The 22,329-nt window shown below is 37.0% G+C and overlaps 1 protein-coding gene across 1 annotated transcript in view; it reads right to left on the reverse strand.

Moving 5' to 3' along the window:
- The window catches only part of TENM3 (teneurin transmembrane protein 3), a 1,064,917-nt gene that overhangs the window by 989,078 nt on the left and 53,510 nt on the right, over window positions 1–22,329 (reverse strand). The window contains exon 2 of the mRNA XM_044938509.2: window positions 16,557–16,719. The gene's annotated coding sequence lies outside the window, so the exon portion shown is untranslated. The remainder of the gene's footprint in view (window positions 1–16,556; window positions 16,720–22,329) is intronic.

Consider the following 22,329-nt stretch of genomic DNA (forward strand, 5'->3'; position numbering starts at 1 on the left):
CTCAGCAGAGGTAAGATGCCCAGCACCTTGCAAATTGCAGACTCAGATGACACCTTTTCTATTGGACTCCCACAACATGAGAAATATGACAGGATGCAATGTTAAAATTGAGCTTGTGTGTTAGAGACCCTGTGGGCCACCTTCTCAGCCCTCCAACCTATGGAAACTCAATAGGAGAATTCCCGGAGGATGATAGAGGCTGAGAACCTCTCCCCATGTTATTACAATGTGGAAAGGTTTCTCATTTGCTGCTGGTGCAAAGTGTCTACTGTGGCTTCTAATAAAAACCTGTGAAGCCACATGGGTGTAAAGTAATTTTTTTTTTTCTCCAGCTTTTCAAGAAACTGGTGACAATGTTAAGTTCACTGTTTCTGCTTCGGGTGTGAAGTATTGCACCCTATTTGTGATGGCGGGTTTACATCTGTGTTGTAACCTATTCTTCCAGCTATGTAATTGGAACTAGATTTAACACATGGACGGGCTTTTTTCTTCTTGGATGGCAGACGACTGCACCAAACATGAAACATGATAAACTCCATATGTGTGGCTTATGTGCTAGTCTATGAGTATGAGCATTTCCATGTGGGTCATGCAAGGATGAGTGAGTGCTTTCCCAAGGAAGATAGGCTTTGTTATAATATGGAAATTGACCAGAGCATAGGAGCACAGGAAGAGTTGGCAGTCCTAAGCATGAGAGTGGAAAACCCCAGGCGGGAACTATAACCTGGAGTTTACTGTGAAGACATCGTGGCCATCAGCATTTGAGTCATCAGGTTGCAAACTTTGCTGGTTGTTATCCCCAACGTTTGCTTCTGGACAGCAGTTTTGACAGTTGCACTGCTCACAGCAAACTGCCACCGTCGTTTGTTCTGCTTCAGTGCCACTCGACTGTCACAGCCTGTCATGAGGCAAGAAAGCTCCAGACCTAACCCCATCCGACAGGGTTTAATCATTCCTGTTACTCCTGTTGCCTGCACAGGCCACCTTGAAACACACAGCAGGCAATTTTACCCTTTCTACAGCACTTGCTTCTTAGGCTTCCATTGTTTTTTTTTTTTTTTTTTTTAGAGAGTGATGAACTATGTATGTATATTCTTTTTTTAAATAAAATCAGAGTATTTTATCTATTTGCTGAAGAATTAATCCTGAAATATATCATTTAGGAACCAAATCCAAATGAAACTGTCTTTCCCTTTCCCTCTTCAAACTGGAGCTGCTTTCCTCCTTATTTATGCTTCTGGAAAGAAGACAGGGAGGATGTCTTTTGTTTCACCAGAAGAACTGGGCAGAAGAAAACTGGTTTTTGTGTTTTTTTTTAAATGTTATTGTTGTATAGTTGCTTTACAGTATTGTATTAGTCTCTGCTACAGCATAAGCAAAATGAATCAGCTATATGTTTACATACATCTCTCCTTTTTTTGGATTTCCTTCTCATTTAAGTCACTACAGAGCATTGAGCAGAGTTCCCCATGCTTTACAGTAGGTTCTCATTAGTTATCTGTTTTATACACATAATAGTGTATATATTTTAATCCCCATTTCCCAGTTCAGCCCACCTTTCCATCCTCCCCTTGGTATCCATACGTTTGTTCTCTTACATCTGTCTCTATTTCTGCTTTGCAGATAGGTTCATCTATATCATTTTTCTACATTCCACATATATGAATTATTATATGATGCCTATTTTCCTCTTTCTGACTTATTTCACTGTTGACTGGAGAAAGCATAGGGGGAAAGCTATTAGTTACTCCTTCCCCAACCTCCCCTTCGTTTGGGAGACCCTTAGGTCCATCGGCTCTCTTTTCCTGATCTAAGCTCCTTGCCTTGATCGGGGGCCAATTCCTGGGGCACAGAAGCACTCGCTGAGGAGTAGCTAGATATTTGGTGTGTCACCATGTATTTCCCAAGAAAGGTCTCAACTGCAGCTGGTGGGCTGATAAACACCAGAGATGACAACTGGTCTGCTTTTCACTCAGTCAAGTAAGAGCTTGCAAAATATTTCTCCACCACAAAGGAAAGAAATCCAGGCAGTCATGCCAACACTACTAGCCTAAGACTCATCCATCAGACCTGGATTGACCACGTGCTTTCAGATTCTGCAGTCTATCCTCATAACAGTGCTCAGGGGACCAGTGGGGCCGGGGAGAACCTCACAAGGGTTAGGGTGACAGGTTTGGGTGCTGATGTCACTGGGCCGCAGATGCTGGAGTATCTCTTTTGGAATACACATTTGGATTAAAAGTTGTTGGATTTTGGCCACATATGCTGATAATGATTGTAAATATTTGATCTGATTTCTGATATGGCCACTTCAACTTTTTATGTTTAGATTCAAGCCATCTGGCATTGTCTATGTTCTCAATTTTTTTTTTTTTAATTGGCTGTCTCAAACTTCTTACTATTCAACAACATGATTGATGACCAGAACAATCTGAGTTCCTTTCCTAGAATCATGTTATACTGGGAAAATCACTTCTTCATTTATATTTTATTGACTTTTCTACAGAAAATGATGAAAAGGAAAGAATCTTCATGAAACTAATATTTTCAAAATCGTAAGAAAGGTCACAATAAAACAAACTAATGAGCTGAATGCAAATAACTGCAAAGAAGTAGGCATAAGATTAGGATGAACTGGTTTTTTTCTCCCTTTTAATTAGCATCAGAATAAAAAGCAAAGAACATAACCTGGTGTCTGGGATGTGGGGAAATGCCAAGGACATCATCACCCTAATTTACTGGCACCTGAACAATAGAATTTTCCAAACAACTGTCAGTGAGCTACACCTGGAATCTGAGGCAGGAGAAACCAGGAAGCACACACTGGCAACCAGAGGAAACTCCAGGTTGCACCTGAGAATGGACTTTCTAAAATCTAATAAAATATACAACCTTGACAGTCCCTTTGGAAAAGTAACAAACATCAGGAGTAGGGTAATCCTTTGGGCCATATACATTAACATGTCAGTTTTCTGGGATTGCAAATAAGATTAATGAAAAGTCTTAGCTAATAATGGGAGAAACGCATCAGCCCTGGATTGCTATGGGACAAGTAGAAATTCTTTACAATTATCCAATTATGAAATAAAATCTTGACTGTAATCATGTTTGCCTGCCATCCATGGTCATGCAGAATCTGGTCCTGCTTACCTTTCCATCTTTTACTTTAACCATCTCTCAATCACAAGACTCATGGTCTACCCAGATTGGAGACTGGCTTAGTAATTATTAAACTCATTTGATAAATTCCCATGGTGATTCCTTTGTTAACCACTTCCTTTTGGAATGTCCCTCCCTTCCTTATTACTTGAAATGTTATTCATCATCTTTTGATGGTAGATTTCACAATCTTTCTTATCCATGAAATGTTTTTTCCTTTCTCTACCCAAATATGTTCTCTCTTTACTGAACTTTCTAAAGCTTGTTATTTGTACTTTTCTTACAAGATTGGCTTACTTTGCATAAATCTTCTATTGTATTATAAGCAAACTAAGAGCAAGACTATGGTTTTTACATGTGTGTGCATGATTATCTCAATATACATATATGCAAATTATTGAATCTACAGAACACACTACTTGCAAATGGTAAGCATTCAATAAATAATAAAATGCTATCCCTTGTATTTTGTTAAAGATAGCACAGATAACTTAAGTTTGCTCTTGTCAAATATACTATTGTGATTGTTGGTCATTGGATTGAAGATTTGTGATCAGTAAACTGATTTATAGCTTTAAGGATAGCTTCAACATCTGCCACCATAACTACGTCTATAAAAAGTGTTTTACAAGGAATATGCTTGTCAATTTTATACGGCTGCTTCCTTTTCTCACATTGTTTCACTACATAAATGAATCAAGCCTCATTAAATCCCCAAATTCCATTAGCTGAAGAGCATTCCTGGGTGTTGTCTGCTGGCCAAGGAGCCCCGGGCCATTATTTTGATGAACATGTACATAACACAAGCCCCAGCAAAACAGCAGATGGCGACTGCTACACCCAAAACAGATGTCCTTTTCATTATAGGGATGCAAAAGTAGGAAGTAATGAAATACCTGGAGTAACAGGCAAATTTGGCCTTGGAGTAGATAATGAAGCAGGGCAAAGGCTAATAGAGTTTTGCCAAGAGAATGCACTGGTCATAACAAACACCCTCTTCCAATAAGACAAGAGAAGACTCTACACATGGACATCACCAGAAGGTCAATACTGAAATCAGGTTGATAATATTCTTTGCAGCCAAAGATAGAGAAGCTCTATACAGTCAGCAAAAACAAGACTGGGAGCTGACTGTGGCTTAGATCATAAACTCCTTAATGCCAAATACAGACTTAAATTGAACAAAGTAGGGAAAACCACTAGACCATTCAGGTATGACCTAATCAAATCCCTTATGATTATACAGTGGAAGTGAGAAATAGATTCAAGGGATTAGATCTGATAGCCTGAAGAACTATGGACAGAGGTTTGTGATATTGTATAGGAGACAGGGATCAAGACCATCCCCAAGAAAAGGCAATGCAAAAAGACAAAATGGTTGTTTGATGAGGCCTTACAAATAGTTACGAAAAGAAGAGAAGCAAAAGGCAAAGGAGAAAAGGAAAGATATACCCATTTAAATGCACAGTTCCAAAGAATACTAAGGAGAGATAAGAAAGCCTTCCCCAGTGATCAATGCAAAGAAATAGAGGAAAACAATAGAATGGGAAAGACTAGAGATCTCTTCAAGAAAATTAGCGATACCAAGGGAACACTTCATGCAAAGATGGGCGTAATAAAGGACAGAAATGGTATGGACCTAACAGAAGCAGAAGACATTAAGAAGAGGTGGCAAGAATACACAGAACTATACAAAAAATATCTTCAGGACCCAGATAATCACTAAGGTGTGATCACTCACCTAGAGCCAGACATCCTGGAATGTGAAGTCAAGTGGGCCTTAGGAAGCATCACTAGGATCAAAGCTAGTGGAGGTGATGGAATTCCAGTTGAACTATTTCAAATCCTGAAAGATGATGCTGTGAAAGTGCTGCACTCAATATGCCAGCAAATTTGGAAAACTCAGCAGTGGCCACAGGACTGGAAAAGGTCAGTTTTCAATCCAATCCCAAAGAAAGGCAACGCCAAAGAATGCTCAAACTACTGCACAATTGCACTCATCTCACACGCTAGTAAAGTAATGCTCAAAATTCTCCAAGCCAGGCTTCAACATAAACGATGAACTTCCAGATGTTCAAGCTGGATTTAGAAAAGGCAGGGGAACCAGAGATCAAATTGCCAACATCTCTGGATCATCGAAAAAGCAAAAGAGTTCCAGAAAAACATCTATTTCTGCTTTATTAACTCTGCCAAAGCCTTTGTGTGGATCTCAACAAACTGTGGAAAATTCTGAAAGAGAAGGGAGTACCAGACCACCTGACATGCATCCTGAGAAATTGGTATGCAGGTCAGGACGCAACAGTTAGAATTGGACATGGAACAACAGACTGATTCCAAATTGGGAAAGGAGTACATCAAGGCTGTATATGTCACCCTGCTTATTTAACTTATATGAAGAGTACATCATGAGAAACGCTGGGCTGGATGAAGCACAAGCTGGAATCCAGATTGCTGGGAGAAATATCAACAACCTCAGATATGCAGATGACATCCCCATTATGTCAGAAAGCGAAGAACTAAAGAGCCTCTTGATGAAAGTGAAAGAGGAGAGTGAAAAAGGTGGCTTAAAACTCAACATTCAGGAAACAAAGATCATGGCATCTGGTCCCATCACTTCATGGCAAATCGATGGGGAAGCAATGGAAACAGTGACAGACTTTATTTTTTGGGGCTCCAAATCATTGCAGATGGTGACAGCAACCATGAAATTAAAAGATGCTTGCTCCTTGGAAGAAAAGTTGTGACCAACCTAGACAGTATACTGAAAAGCAGAGACATTACTTTGCCAACAAAGACCTATCTACTCAAAGCTATGGTTTTTCCAGTAGTCATGTATCAATGTGACAGTTGGACTATTAAGAAAGCTGAGTGCCAAAGAGCTGATGCTTTTGAACTGTGGTGCTGGAGAAGACTCTTGAGAGTCCCTTGGACTGCAAGGAGATCCAACCAGTCCACCCTAAAGGAAATCAGTCCTGACCATTCATTGGAAGGACTGATGCTGAAGCTGAAACTCCAATACTTCGGCCACCTGATAGGAAGAACTGGCTCAGTGGAAAAGACCCTGATGCTGGGAAAGATTGAAGGCGGGAGGAGAAGGGGACGACAGAAGATAAGATGGTTGGATGGCATCACGATTCAATGGACATGGATTTGAGTAAACTCTGAGAGTTGGTGATGGACAGGGAGGCTTGGTGTACTTCATTCCATGGGGTCGCAGAGTCTGACAGGATTGAGCAACTGATGTGAGCTGAACTGATACGTAACACAGTGCCCCCTTGCTACCTCGCAATTGTATGACAGGTAAGGGTATTCCTAAATCTCTCCACCCTCCGCCTGTTCAAGGTCAAAAACAAAACTCCATGAAAATAATAACTAGTGCCTAGAACATTTCTTTCTGGGACATACGATTGTGGAATATGCCACTTATAGTATGACCCACAGTATCATTTCAACAGAGTCTGTTTGCTGCCGATTGCAAAGGAAGTCAGCCTGAGTCATCCACAAGCTGTCTGTAGGTAAAAAAAAATGGCTTCCACCCAAGCCCCAACCTGTACAAATATTTTTATATATGAACTCAGGATAAATCCATATTTTTTCTCATTTTTGTAAAACAACTGTGGGTATTATCCAAAAATAGCTGACTGTTAACTAGACAACTGGCCAGATCTATAACGCTCCATGTGGACTCTGGCTGTTGCCTCTCCATCTGTACAGCCTGCTGCCTGCCTGTTTTGAATTATGGAGAGTTGGGAGAGGAATCCAAGAGAGAAGGAGTCGGTGGCAGAGGTTGCCTCTGCTCTCACTTTCATGGGGGAGATATTGTTCTCTTTTTTGCTTTGACAGTGGCCTCTTATATAGGGTTCCAATCACTCCTCACTTTCAAAGGAGCCCTGTGTGAAGCACACCCAGCCTAGAGTTTGCAGAGGGCCAGGTGCATGTGCTTACCTTCAGGTGTCCCAGCGCTGGTTGTACAAAGATATATTTTAGTTCTTTTCTGTCCTTTGTGTCTTATTTTCTTACACTTCAAAACTTGGGGATTCTTATTTCCTTTCAACAGATAGTGTAACGTTATTAAGCAGAAAAATGCACTTACAGATGAATTGGATCACATACTTCCGCATCAGATGTTAGCTTTCTGCTCTGAACTCTCAATCTCGATCATGTGAATGGCAGCAGGTAAAGGTTTTAAACTCTTTCCAGCAGATGGAATGAGTCATGACAGTTATTAAATTACCACTGAGCTATTTTTAGTTTCTTATTTTTTAGTACTCTTTTTTTTAAACTTGGTTATATATTGCATTTGACAATTTTTAAAAGATATGTTTTTCTTCCTTCTATTTTGGAAGCAAAAACAAATTTCTAGCAACTGTTGACTTTACTTTTTTCATAATTTTACTCTCTGTTCTAGGCTGTCTATACAGCAGGGGTTTGAGAAGATAAAACTGGGGTGTGTTGCTCATAATTCTTGCTCCAAAAAAATAAAATGATGTCATTGTAGTGTGAGATAATAAGTATTATTTTCTGTACTTTGGTCTTGATTGGTACCTACATTTCATTTTAAATCCAAATGTAGTAACAAGGAATTCAACAACTTATATGATGAATGACCTTGTCAGAAATGAGGACTTGTGTCTGCTGAGCTCCTACAATGGAGTGAATTATAGTTGGGTATAGGCTGAGATTGGGAATATCAAAACCAACTGCCTAAATAGGAAAGAAATTAGGAATATGAATCCAGGCTGCTGCTTTTAACCCAAAGACTTTAAAAACAGCAACTTTGGTGAAACAAATTGAAACAAAAAGCAGGAAAATCATGTTTGGAATGATACAGGAGTCAAGTTGATGGATTACAAAAAACATATAGACATACCTAAACAGATACACTAACAGTTGAACATGAATGCTATGGTGCTAACTTTGGGTCTTCTTTTCTATCTAACCTTTATTTACAGGTCAGTATTTTTGTATTTTTTATCCCAAATGATCATGACAGTAGTACTGAATCAAAACTCTCACCCCCATTGCAGCACACGGTGTGTGACACTAATTAATCTAATGGAAGGAAACCAAACTTGGGTGAAGGACAAAGTAGGATCTTGCTCCGTGGCTGTATCATGGGGTCCTTTCTGAGAACTGACTGTCAGTCTTTGATGTGACAAGGCTGGTGCTCATGGTTGTTACTTACCGAGAGCTTATTTCTGCTGTTATGCTTTTGAATATGTGTAATGGATTCTGGAGCAGAATGGAAGTTCATAACAATATATAAGGAGAAAGTTCTAAGAATGGAAAATGGAAGAAACTTAATAGTCCTGATCATAGACTGGGAAAATGTCAGATTTTTTAAGAAGAGCTTTGTGATGACTAAATTCCATATTTAAAAAAAATATTCTGACTCTTAAGTTCTGCAGAAGACACTATGATTCATTGAAAATAATATTTTTTCAAATCATGGTCTTGTGTTAGAAGATTGGACCCACCTCTTACTTACTGAGGATCTCTATAAACCTGTATTTCTTAATCCAGAAATTAGCATCAATCCTGCAGAGTTTTTGTTAATATTGATAGAATTATGTTGAATATTCAGTATCAATCTTTCCACAAAATTCATGCTAATAATTTATCCTAACAAACATAAGCCTATAAAAAGCTGTTTTTATCTATTGAGTGATATGACCAGTTAACACTTAGGCATGGTTGGGCTTCCCAGGTGACGCTAGTGGTAAGGAACCTGCCTGCCAACGTTGGAGACGTGAGAAATGCTGACTCAATCCCTGGGTCAGGAAGATTCTTTGAAAGAGGAAATGGCAACCCACTCCAGTATTCTTGCCTGGAGAATCCCAGAGACAGAGGAGCCTGCTGGATATAGTCCATAGGGCTGCAAAGAGTCAGACACGACTGAAGTGACTTAGCACATGTCCACATAGACCCAACCAACAACCAACCTGTGAAATGATTTCTTTTACAACTTATTACATTCTAAAATATCTTAAAGTAATTATGTCTCTGTAGAAGTTAATAGGACCTAAATCAAGGACATACTAGTATAAAAATTAAAAAAAAGTAACTGATAATCCTTTTCTAAAAATGCATGGATGCTTTTTATTTAGCCTTGTTACATACTGACCTTGTTCCAAGCTAACAAAATACTTTTATATCATGGTTTTCTAAGGACAATTCTATAAGTTTTTGTTAAACTTTCTAAAAATTACCTGTCATGTGGGTTGTCCAAAACTGACACAATAAATCTTGGAGAAGAAGTCAAAGAGAGTTATAGTCTCCCACTCCCTAAGAATTTTGGAGTAAAATCCTACTGCTCTATAAGTCCAGAAAAGGATCTGTTGGGAGACACTGAGTAGAAAAGTCAACCATGCCTAATTCAGTGAAACAGAAACAAGTAGAGAGTGCTAAAAATTGGTTTTCTTTAGTTGTTGTGGTAGACCCATGGATCTAATACAAGTTATAGAATGGGTAAATCCATTAAGTATTAAAAAATAAATTTTCCTTGGTTTTCCCTACATTTTTCATCATTTAAGACACATATTAGTCACCAAATAAGACATGATTCATTCTTGCATAAAGAACTCATCATTCTCCCTTTTCTGAGTTCTTCTAACCTCTGCCCATGAAACTTGTGTGTTTTCAAATGACCTTTCAGTAGCTAAGGACTGTCATAATAACATCTAGCTCAAGTTTCAGGGCTGGAAACTTTCTCATATGCATAAAACTCTTTCGTTCTTTTGTCTCATTTCATCCCTGTTTTCTGTTATGAATGAGAGTATATCTATAGCCTAAATCTATCACTTCAGCAAAGAGACCAACTGATGTATTAATACCTGATAACTGGATTCTGTGTCACTGACCTGGGAGAGGTTTATTTTTAGTAAGGGAATATTCAGCACCAAAACACTAATCCAGAATTGTAAATAATTAATGGTCTTATTATAAGACATTGAGACATACTTTGGGCAGGTGGGTGTTTCTATAGATCTTTTAAATATATTTTATACTTGATCTGTTGTGTTAAGTTCTCTTTGGTTCCTCCACTTCTAGAAAGAGGTCAAATTTGGTGACAAAATGTATTAATTTGAAGGAGACCCTGAGACAAAATTAATGGCCCAAGGTTGTAACTTTTATCTTGTGATATTCACAAAAGAAGTCAAACTTGTTAATACATCGCCACCTTAAAAGTATACAATCTTGGCAATGAAAGCACAAAACTATAATAACTTTAAAAAGAAATCATCTTTTGAAACACTGCTAGTCAGAGTGCTCTGCAGATGAAAAGCAAGTAGACTTTCTCTTTATTACAATCACATACTCGCCCTCAAACATTTTCCTTTTGAATGGGCAAAAATGAGTTTTCCTTTTTTTTTTTTTTTTAAAAAAAAGCAGTATTTCAAACAATGTGTTTTCTTGTGATAAGAGATCTATTTTAATGTCTTTACAAAAGAGGACTTTCAAAATGGTACATTATGGGGGGAAAGTGTTAGGATTACAAATCCCACTGATTTGAAAAGGACACAAATTTCTGTAAAATTGTTCCACTCTTTGCCAAGTTCTTTCAGGAAGATACATGTTTTTCTGGAGGGTTTCTGTTAAGAGTTATTTGTTAGTTAGCATTTCTTTGTGAAGAAAAAATAAAGCCTAAAAGGACTCCTCTTAAAATTTCTCAAAATTTAGCTCTGACCACTTTTCCCTAATCATAGGGAGAAAAGTCAATGTATCATCTTCCCAGGAATCTCCTATATAAAAATACTGGTTAGAGAGTAATCAACTATGAAGATAACTTCGCTGTCTTTTGCTGCTATATTTTTACCCCCAAATAAATGCTTTCTGCTAGGCTTTTGATCTTTCAGTATTGTAGTTGAGGTCCTGTTAACATAGAATTTAAGAAATATATCCAACCTACATTTCTCATTTTGCCAAGTTATTTGAAAAATATTTTAGAATATATTCTACAATGTTCTAGGTTTAAATTACAGTGTAATAATTTGTGCATGGTGTATGCAGTGACACCTGGCCCTCGGCCTTTTGTCTAACAATACAGTAGACAAGAATTATTACTCCATAATTCACACCCTGTCATGTCTTATTGCTTAATTAAAGCACAACCTTCCTCTACATGACAAGCAATTGGACTGTTAACATTATAGATGATTATCCAACCTAGCATATTTTATTTTTACAACTTACTCATTTTATGAAATAAGGATGCTCACTTTAGGTACACCTACCTCTGAAAATATGAAAAATCTGTTTCTTTACTTCCCTTTTGGCTCTTGAACAAATTGCCATTCACAAAAACATAGGCAAAATATCAGATGTTTTGAATTAGCAATTTAAATATTGAAATAGTCCAATATCTATCAAGCAAATTAATGAATGAATTTGATGGCTTCTGAGTATAATAGTTTCTTTTCTCTGTTCTATTTTTTTTTTTTTCTTTTTGGCCACCCCTCACAGCATGAGGAATCTTAGTTCTCTGACCAGGGATCAAACCTGTACCACAGAACCCTAAACACTGGACTGCCAGAGAATTCCCTGTTATTCTATTATTGATCAAGAAAACACAAGGGATGATGCATATGTGCATGTACTTATAAAAGAAATAATGTGTAGGGCCTATATAAGAAACTGTAAAATTCTGCTGAAGACTTCAGAAGAGAGTAAGCAAATGATAAAGCCTAGTAAGCATGTGAATAAGAATATTGTATAGTAGTATAAAGGTGTGAATTTTCCTGAAATCTATGAAGCTGACAGTAACTCAACAAAAACTTAAAAATCAACTGGAATTTTTTAACATGATAAAATGATAATAAAGTTTTTTAGGTTAATGACTACGTATTCACAAATTGGTAGAAGAATCCTCAGGAAGGAGCAATGAACATCACCTGATGGTATCACATATCGTATTGTAATACATATCCCAAGTGCTACTATAACTAAAAGAGCTTGGTACTGGAGAAGATATGATAAGCAAGACCACAAATCTGGAAACAAACATAAATGCATAAACTCACCTGCCCTCCTGAGTTTGATATTCCCCTGGCAAAACCCTAACCACTGTTACACCAACACTGCCTACTCTATACAGGTATTTGTACAACCAAATATAGTAAACAAAAACATGCACCCCTACACACTGGTCTTACCCTAAATTTCTGACCACTAACCTCATTTTGCAGCCTTCACCCTTCATGGTTCTTGTGTTATTTTCACACTCCATTCACACTCCAGTCCATCACAATTTCACACACTCTCCTTATATCTTCAGACCTTGACCATACTTAGTGTCAGATGATGCCCTTGCTTCTAAAACAGAGCACCTAGAAGAGATCTTCCACCAGCTCTCGCCTCATCTTGCCACCTTTCTGCATTTGCACTTGTTGATGCCAGTTTCTCTCTGCTGGCTCCTCCCTCTCCGTTTGCATAAAGCCTGATATTCTCTCACTTATATATGCAGAACTCCAGCACATCTTTCTTGCATCATCAATTTCCCCCTATCGATTGAGTCATTCTTAATAGCTATAAACTGTTAGTGCTTTTATCTCAAACAAAATAAAACTTTCTTCCTCCTTCTAACTAAATGCATTCATGCTCAGTCGCTCAGTTGTGTCCGACTCTTTGCGACTGTGTGGACTATAGCTGGCCAGGCTCCTCTGTCCATGAGATTCTCCAGACAAGAATACTAGAGTGGGTTGCTATTTCCTCCTCCAGGGGATCTTCCTGACCCAGGAACTGAACCTGTGGCTGCTTCACTGGCAGTCCATCATGCAAATGCAGTCCATCAGACCTCATGCAAATTCTGTCAGTGCCACCTTCAGAATATAGTAGGAATGTAAAACCACATGTTGGCACTGCCTCCTCCACCACCCTGGTCCAAACTGCCATCATCTCTCATCTGAATTACTATAGTTGTCTCATAACTACTGTCCCTGCTTCTGCCCTTTCTTTTATTGAGTCTCTTTTCAACAGAGCAACCAGGGACGTCCTTTCAAAACATACATCAGGATCACCTTATCTCTCTGCTCAAAATCATCCAATATTCCACTTCCAGAAAAACAAAATCACTTAAAAGCTTCCCATGTTACACAGATTAAAAGCTAAAATCTATTAGTGATCTCCAGCTCCATGATTCTCTGGTGCTCTTCCACTCTGGCCCACACTCCTGTCCACTCCAGCTCTTTTAGTTCCTTTGTGCTCCTTTACTCCACCAGGTAAATCTTTTACCAGGGCCTTTGCATGTGCTATTCTTTTCTACTTGGAGCATTAACCAAGCTACCCATATGGCTCCTTCTCTGCTCCTTCAAGTCTTTACTTAAATATCACTTTCTCAATAACAACTTCAAATAACTTTTCCTGGTATTTTTTCATAGTATTTACTTCCCTTTCTCTTTCCTCTCTCTCTCTCACACACAGTCACTTATACTCTTATTCTGTTTTGTATCTTCTGTTCCTCCCCACAAGAATATAAGCCTCATGAGAGCTAGAATTTTTTATTTTTATTTTTTTTCAGCAGCATCAGTTTTATACTGTTATTTTTTTAATTTAAATTTATTTATTTTAGTTGGAGAATCTGTTTCACTTACTGTTACAACCTTAGCACCAGAAACAGTGCTTGATATATAAGCAACACTGAATAACTGTTTGAGTGATTGCATAAATAATAGGTAGATATTTAAATGAATATGAATTTCTATAGAAGAAAAATTATAACTAGTAATTATTTCAGAGAGTACTTTTTTAAATGTTTTTTTTTCCTAACCACGTACATTGTTAGTTTTTGTTATTTAAAATTATAACAAAATGATATTAGCATGGATATTACAGGATGTTATATGGCATTTCTTTTTTTTTCAGTATGTTCCTGTTTTATATAAAAAAAGGTAACAAATTTTATCAACAAATCTTCAAGATCATTAAAACTGTTACTAGAGTTATAAGCAAGGAGTTAACCCAGATATCAAACAGTAGGAGAATAATGAAATGCAGTTAAGTGAACAATCCTGCATCTAAAGAGTTATATAAATTCTAAATGAAGAAATAGTATAAGAAGTCTATTAAATAACTGAAGCAATAATTGTATGATAAGTAGTCAGTTTCAAAGACTGGAGAAGAGTTTTCTGAGGTTCTCTGTACATTGCAATGGTAGAGGATGACCAGCATGTCTTTTGCTATGTTCATTCATGTACTGGCTAATAATAGTATGATTGTGATGAAATGCAGTAATTGGAAACTTGGAACTGATAGTCCATGTTCAGAAACAGAATAGAGTAAGAGCTGATTTTATTAGCTTGAGTGATAGGCTCTTATATTAATGGTTCCCTTCCAGGCAGGGTGGCCCTGGACACCTCAATGCTGACTGTGCTCCATCTCATAATGACTTATGATTTTCTGTCAGGCATCAGCACTTTGATTACCCAACACAGATGAAGACAAAAGCTGATGCTAATTCAGGGACCTCTGCACAACTAGAATCCAAAGGTAGGGTCCAGGTAGTGCAATGAAAGGATGTTCAGTTGTCCGTTAGCTGCATTAAAAAAGTATGTGAATTCGAGTAGAATTTTCTGCAAACTGATGAGCATATTGGTTACTTTTTCTACTAATAAATATTTCTACAGACATGAGACTAATGAAGCACATAGTAACACTGACTTTTCTTATTTATTAAAGATATAAATTCTCAAGAGAGATGAAGAGATTTAGGTAATTCCACGCATAATTTCACACAAAGCCACTTCAAGTACCAAACCTTGCTCAGTACATAATAGGTAATGAAGGAATGTGGTCTGATCACAGAAGAACATAAAATCAAAATAAACACTTAGGCTATCTGAAGGCATGCTTCCTGATCCTTCCACCTACATAATTTTTTGTCAAATAGAAAATGCTCTCTTTTGTAGATTTCCATGGCCTTGATACACTGTATTCAGGTCCTGCTAGCCACCCGATCATAAAAGGATCTAAGTAAAGAAGCTGTTCCATTTTTATTCCATTTCAGTCCTAGCGTGATAGCCTTGATGTTAAAAGCATTTTATATTTTTTTACAAGATTATCAGCTCAGGATTTTCTGATCTCTCTCAATTTTTCTCCACTTCAGGTTTTCTCACAGGTAATAATAAAGCCATTTTGATAGAAATGTAGCCATCTTATGATTTTCTTTTTAAGTGGGGTGCCACATTTTTCACAATTTGAAACAGTAGGCACAGCAAAAGTACACTGGAGTGGAAAGAGAGAAAGTGTGGGAGCAACATGTTCTCCTAAAGTTTCAGGAATCCAAAGTCTTAAAAATATTCTCTTTGATTTTTGCTGCTAGGACAGAGTAGTTCCCCAAATCCTACTGAACCTAGCCCTGTTTCTTTCTATCATTTTCATCTCTACTTTGGCCAGTACTGAGTTTTTGGAATGTTTGGGTTCAGTATTTTACTTACTATTTCTAAAACTTACTGCAGTGCTTCTGTCGTTTGGTATTTTTTTTTCTTTCGCTCTATTTCCTTTTCCATCTCTATTCATTTTGATGTAACACCGTTAAGCTTAATCATTTCTTAATCTAGTTTTCTTTGTGGTCTTTGTTCCTTTACTTTTGCCTTGTAAAATTTTACATAGTAAAACTCAAACCCTATTTGTATTTTATCTGAATAATACCTATATTTTAGCGACATATTGTAAATAATTTAATATCCTGTATTATTCATATTTCCTCGACAATAGTTGAAAGTGTTTTTTTCCCATAATTTTTAAGACAGTTAAAAACCTGTTAATAAAACTATCAGATATAAATGAAGACATCAAATATGGTACAACTGTTTTCAATTTTAACAAATAGCCTTGTCCCTGAATTTTATTTTAGAACATTAAACTATTTAGATTATACCGAATAGTTTATTAGATTCTATGAAAGTTAGAGGTTCGGAATACTTCTTTCTTTCTGAATTAAATAAGCATAAAATAAATATTTCAGTATGAGTCTTTGGTGAGGCTGGGGGTTAGGTATATTTGCAATTAGGCATATTTCTGAAAATCAAACTCAAGGACTACAATTGGGTTTGATTTCAAACAATCCCTCCATAGCATATGTGTTCATTGCTATGCAACACAATTTAATAACAAATGATGCCACGTAATTTTTGCATACTATAATGGGCTTGCAAGTTTTGCTGCTTGAAAATTACAAAGAGAAGGTGGTTATTTAAGTTTCAATGGCTATGTTAAAATGCTAATTTTTATAATTAAAAACAAAACAAAACAAAACGACTTCAACATAAAACCTACATCTTAAAGCTGAAGAAAGGACCTGCCTTCTGTAATAGTAAATGTGCAACAGTCTGGAAAGTCTCTTTCATCCTTTGGGAAAGCAAAGAACATATTTCAATAACTTTCTATGCTGGTCTACTCACCTAGCTTCTCTGATGAGTTGGCTGTAGGAAGTCTGGGTAGAGGCAGGGCTCAATTACTGTAATTTATGTATCCTTGGACGTCAATCATTCCTGTTGAGAGGTGGGACTTGTAAGCTCTCAGTGCATTAATTAAGAGCTTATCTCAGCAGAGCCATCTTTCTACCTAAGGACCAAAAAGAAAGTTTTAATTAGATTTTTAAAAGCAAGTATGTCATCGATGAAAGCAAGTATAGTTCTTTAGTTAGTCTGTGAGGCCACAACCAGAAGAGAATATTGCAAACAATACAAAGGACACCGTTTTCAATCATCTGTGATGTTATAAGTAAATGTGCAGTGTCAGTCTCCAGCATTGGTTTCAGCCCTTGGACAGTCACCTCATGAAAATAACTGAAGTTTTGACTATGTTGTTTCATTGCCAACATAATTATTGGACCCTTGTCTAATTATTGATGCGGAGCTGATGCTGATCAAGTGCAATTACAATGTTGAGGACAGACAGTATTATTCTCTGATGGCTGACTTTTTGTTTCGGGCTAGTTTCTGACTGAATATGCAATGGGCAATGCAATGCAAACTCAGCAAAAGGGAGTGAGGGAACTTGCACAACACATCAATTTCATTGGTTCAGTGATGGAGTGAGTGTGCCATTGCTGGCTAACCTGAAAACGCAGGGACTCGAGAGAGGTAAAAACTTAGCTAGGCTCACTGGTGTCAGCTGCTTGAGAGGCAGTTCTCTTGGAATGGCTGGTGTGAGGCCATCAAACACACTTCTCAGGGCTCACTTGGGAAATAACAGATACATTATTGATTAAAATATTTATAAATTAAGGGAGGGAAACAAATTTTAAAAGCCAGTTCAGATTCTAGAAGGGAAATATATCTACAATAGCTATTAGCCCCTCCCCCTCCGTAATTAAAGGTGGGAGGGGTTGGATGCATGGTTAGGAGAACAAACACAAATGTGTCTGCCTACGTTAAGGGAAAAGCAAATTGTGAAAGCAAAAAAATAAAAGAAAAAATACTGAACAGTAGAAATACTACAATAAACCCAGAAACAATGAATGAAGGACCAAACCTAAACTTTCTGAAAAATTAGCACCAGAAACAGTAGAGATGCAAAAAACTTTGTTTTCAGAAAAGTTATAGACAATGGAGACATATAAACCCAAGCACAATGAGCACAAAATGAATGATGTCGTGATTACAGGGGTGATTCTAACAGGCAGGACTAGTACCATGGACAGATGCTTTAGACACCAAGGAGAGCCAAGCTCAACGGCTCAATATAACAGAACTTGTGTTCCAGTGTTCCTCATCGCTATGATATTCCATTTTGTTTTTCAAAGGGAAGCTGTTTAGGAAATCCAGTTACAGTAGAGGCTGTAAATTTACCCCCTAACTAGCATACTTGACATGCACTAAATAACAGCCACAAACCTGACAAAAGAAACTATAGCTTTTACAGGTATACGGTTTGTGCAGTATGTTTCTAAATGATAGTGTACGATGAAAACATTACTATGTAGACAATTTGTCAGAAGAATAAAGTTGGAAGATTGTAACCCATCATTTATGTTAATGTTCATAAGGATATTTTATAATCTTTTCTCCACTCTTTCCTGTCACATATTTTCCCAGCTATTTTGCCGCCCTTACTGTGCTGTGTAATGTTTACAGCACAATGCATACAGTAGTGCTCCCCAGATACAAACTGGCAACAGTGCTGGTTACACCAACCTTGTGTATCTGATACATTTATGTAATACAGACATCTAGCATTTGAATACAATTTTTGTCCTTCAATGCATCTTTTTATATGAATTCAAGTCAGGGTGGGACTTCCCAGGTTAGCTCAGTGATAGAGTCTGCCTGTTAATGCAGGAGACTCTGGTTTGGTCCCTGGATTGTGAGGATCCCCTGAAAAAGGAAATGGCACCCCACTTTAGTATTCTTGCCTGGGAAGTCCCATGGACAGAAGAGCCTGGCAGATTACAGTCCATGGGGTGATAAAGAGTCAGACGTGATTTAGCAACTGAGCTTACGTGCACAAGCCAGGGTATATTATAAAATCAAATGACCTCTTGGGCATCCTATACTTAAGGATATCTAAATGGTAATATTCATACATACAGTTTTCTGTTCTATGATTGTGTGAAATCTGTTTACCCCAGGAATCTCTGTTTTCCAAACAATGTTTAAAATTTATGATAGACTGAGGGCTGCTGCTACTGCTAAGTCACTTCAGTCGTGTCTGACTCTGTGCAACCCTATAGATGGCAGCCCACCAGGCTCCCCCGTCCCTGGGATTCTCCAGGCAAGAACACCGGAGTGGGTTGCCATTTCCTTCTCCAATGCATGAAAGTGAAAAGTGAAAATGAAGTCGCTCAGTCGTGTCCGACTCTTAGCGACCCCATGGACTGCAGCCTTCCAGGCTCCTCCATCTATGGGATTTTCCAGGCAAGAGTACTAGAGTGGGGTGCCATTGCCTTCTCCGAGACTGAGGGCAGAGCATGGTAAAATAAACAAATATTCAGTGCAGTTGTTTTCCAAGGAGGAAAACATTGTGGTGTGCTTTTCCCTGGGTTGTTAGCTGTTTTTTTTTTTCCTGAAGAAGTTTGAGGATCTGAAGCCTGTCAAAGGCTACTGTTAAACATTTCCTGTCAACTCCTTTTGGCCATGTTTTTAAATTAAGAACATGACAGAAGGGATAGCTTTCAAACCAGGCAGTAAACTTGGGGGCTTTTAGCCAAAGGTATGATTTTTTTTTTTCACTGCTTAATTTGTAGAGAACCCAGTTTTAGGATTCAGCCGGTAAAAGTAAGTCTTTTCCTGACTGAACATTTCTTTATTATTTTTATACAACATCTTCTCAACTTAATAGGACCTTTTGAATTTGCTAAAGCAGAAGGCCAGTTCTAATTACAACTGGAACAATGTATCCATACTAGGCATTGAGATTCGCTCTGATGTGGGCTCCATGGAATCCCAAGGGAGAAACCTTTAGTCTGTATCTGGAGAATGGCAACTGGTCGGAGACCAGGGTTCATCTTCTGTCCTGCCCCTACTATAGGAAATACCATCATTTCTAAAAGTTTCTCAGTGTATGATGCTACCAAACCCCTGACTTAACCTACAACTCTCATCTCCTCAGAAAATGATTCTCTGTTACCAGGTACGTGCTTCCACTCTTTTCCCTTTCAGCAGCCATGATGACAGCTGTGGGGTAAGAAAGTCCATGACCTTGCTCCTTCTCCTAAGGTTTTGGTGAGCCTCCCCGAGTTCCTGGCAACCTGGCAGGGGTCACCGATACGTGTCAATTGATGAACTGGGGGCTGAAAAAAAAAGGGAGTATTTGTAGTGACATCAGGAAGTCTCAATCTGTTTCAAGTTTTCATTTATTCACTATTTAAGGGTAGCATAGTTGGGGTTGTTATTTTTGTTTTTTAAATGGTATTTAAGTGTCTATATTTGCATGAAGATATGTGGCTGAGGAAAAAAAAAGACTTAGAATGCACTTACTCAGAGAGCAGTTTTTACCAAGTGGACCAGTAAATTTTTTTGAACGTTTAGCTAATTCTTTCAGTGAAATCAGTCAAACTAGCATATATTAATTCACCACATTTTCTATACTCATGGGACTTGTATCCAAAGGCAAACTATAATGAAGCTGTAGATAAAATGACCCAGTTCTGTGTTGTCTTATTACTGGTGATTAAGTGTGAAAGAGCAGGATTATTGTCTGACCTCCTCTACTCTTTTTGAGAAATTATATTAGAAGGAATAAAAATTCCTTTTTAAATATCTGTGAGAAAAAATAGAGACATTAAAATAGAACACTGGAATCAGATACACATGTATCATTAGCATTATAAACTGGAACTTCCAGCAGCCTTGAAATGACAAAAATACCAACTTTGATTCTATTTTTTAAACTGAGATTCACCATTGTGAGATGATTAGAGATTTCATATTTCTGTTAATGAGATTTAATACAGAAGACTTTACAGATATTAATTCAATTTAGTAATGCCAAGAAAAGACAAACCAAGTCTAGTATATTAGAGTGTGTAGGTTTGGGAAATAGGACTGAGAGTATCTGCAAAGTCTACTTATTTAGACAGATTTTTTTTTCTAAGACATAGAAGAGAGATTTCTGGGTGGGTTATCAGTCTTTTATCTTTGACATTTTATTACTTATTTTAACGCTGAAATATTTTATTGTACATGAGCCTAGAGGTGTTCCATTTTAATATGTTCATAAGACAGAATAATAAATAAATGATGATTTAGCCCAGTATTGATGTCAGGATTGTAGTAAATTTCATATTTTTAAACCTTTCCCCAATTCTGACTGAGGAAAAATGATTAGTTTGTAGCTACTTTCTTGACATCTGAATTGTCCTTAAGTTTTATGGGTATTAGGTTATATTAGTGATGTCAACTATTATCTACTTGTACTTGAATATCTCAGTGACCAAATTTTTTTTCATGTAATTTTACAAGTTTAACAACAATGGTGGGGGGCAACAATGTACTTCATTGCAAACATGTTCTAATGTAATTTCTGAATTAAAGATCAATTCTTTATAATAAAAACTTTGCAGTTAGTGAAACTATTCAAACACTTTAGAAGTAATGTTATAGTGGTGGAAACAGTAAGGGAAATTCATATGTCTTTATTTGTCCTAAATATTTTCCTATTTACTCTTTTTGTGTTTTCCTGTAGACTCTATGTGTGGGCATATTAGACTATATTATCCAAATCTGTTAATTTCATCTTTATTAATGCAACAGATTTTCTTTTAAGGAAGATTGAGAGTGGAGAACTTTTCAATATTTAAAAAATATTCAGCATTTCCAAATAATCTTGTAAATGTCATGATATTTGGAAAGCTTCACTTTTATCACCATTTTCTTAAAATTCCTATAGAAACTATACACAGGCTATTTTAAAGAGTTTTTTTTTGTCATTTTATAATCCATTCTACTCTATAAGACTTTTAGCCCTATTCTTACATTGTTAATAACTCAAAGCAAAGAGAAAAATAATACTTTTTTCAGTGATCTAAAAACTCCTGAGACTTAGGGTCATATTTCACCAGTTATACTTTCATATAAAATATGAATCATTTTGAAAATGGATCTCCTTCAGTTGACAAAAGACAAAACAACATCTGTAATTAAATATAAATGGATACCTATGTCTGTATATTTGCATGGATATGTTTAATGCCAAGTAAATATCTTCTAATTCTTCCATTGTCAGTACTAAGACATGTGTGTATATAGTTATGTGGGGTGTAAATAAGACATGATTGGTTCTTTCACATTTGTGTTTATTCAGTACATTTTTATTGAATTCCCAAATAAGTGCCAAGTGCTGGGGCACTATGTCCTGGGGACAGAATAACGAGCAAAACAAATGAGGATTCTGCCTTCGTTAAGCTTTCATATATGTGTGTGTGTGTGTGTGTGTGTGTATAATATATTAGTATTAGGTAACCATTTTATACAAAAATGGTTACCTAACACTTCAATACATTTATCTATCAGTGTCTACATTTATCTATTTTATGTGCCATACATACTATTATCAATTCAGTGATTTCTCACTTTCCAAAAACATTTGAAAAAAAAAAAAAAACTCGGTTGAAGTCTGATTCACCACGTAAGATGATTGAAAAAAGCAATTCTACATTACTTCTAGGCATTCAGTATAAAGGGGAATTTTCAAAGATACGTTTATGGCTTAATAATTAAATCTGGGTGAATA

The sequence above is a fragment of the Bubalus bubalis genome, chromosome 1 (assembly GCF_019923935.1).
Source record: "Bubalus bubalis isolate 160015118507 breed Murrah chromosome 1, NDDB_SH_1, whole genome shotgun sequence".
In the NCBI taxonomy this organism is placed as follows: Eukaryota; Metazoa; Chordata; class Mammalia; order Artiodactyla; family Bovidae; genus Bubalus; species Bubalus bubalis.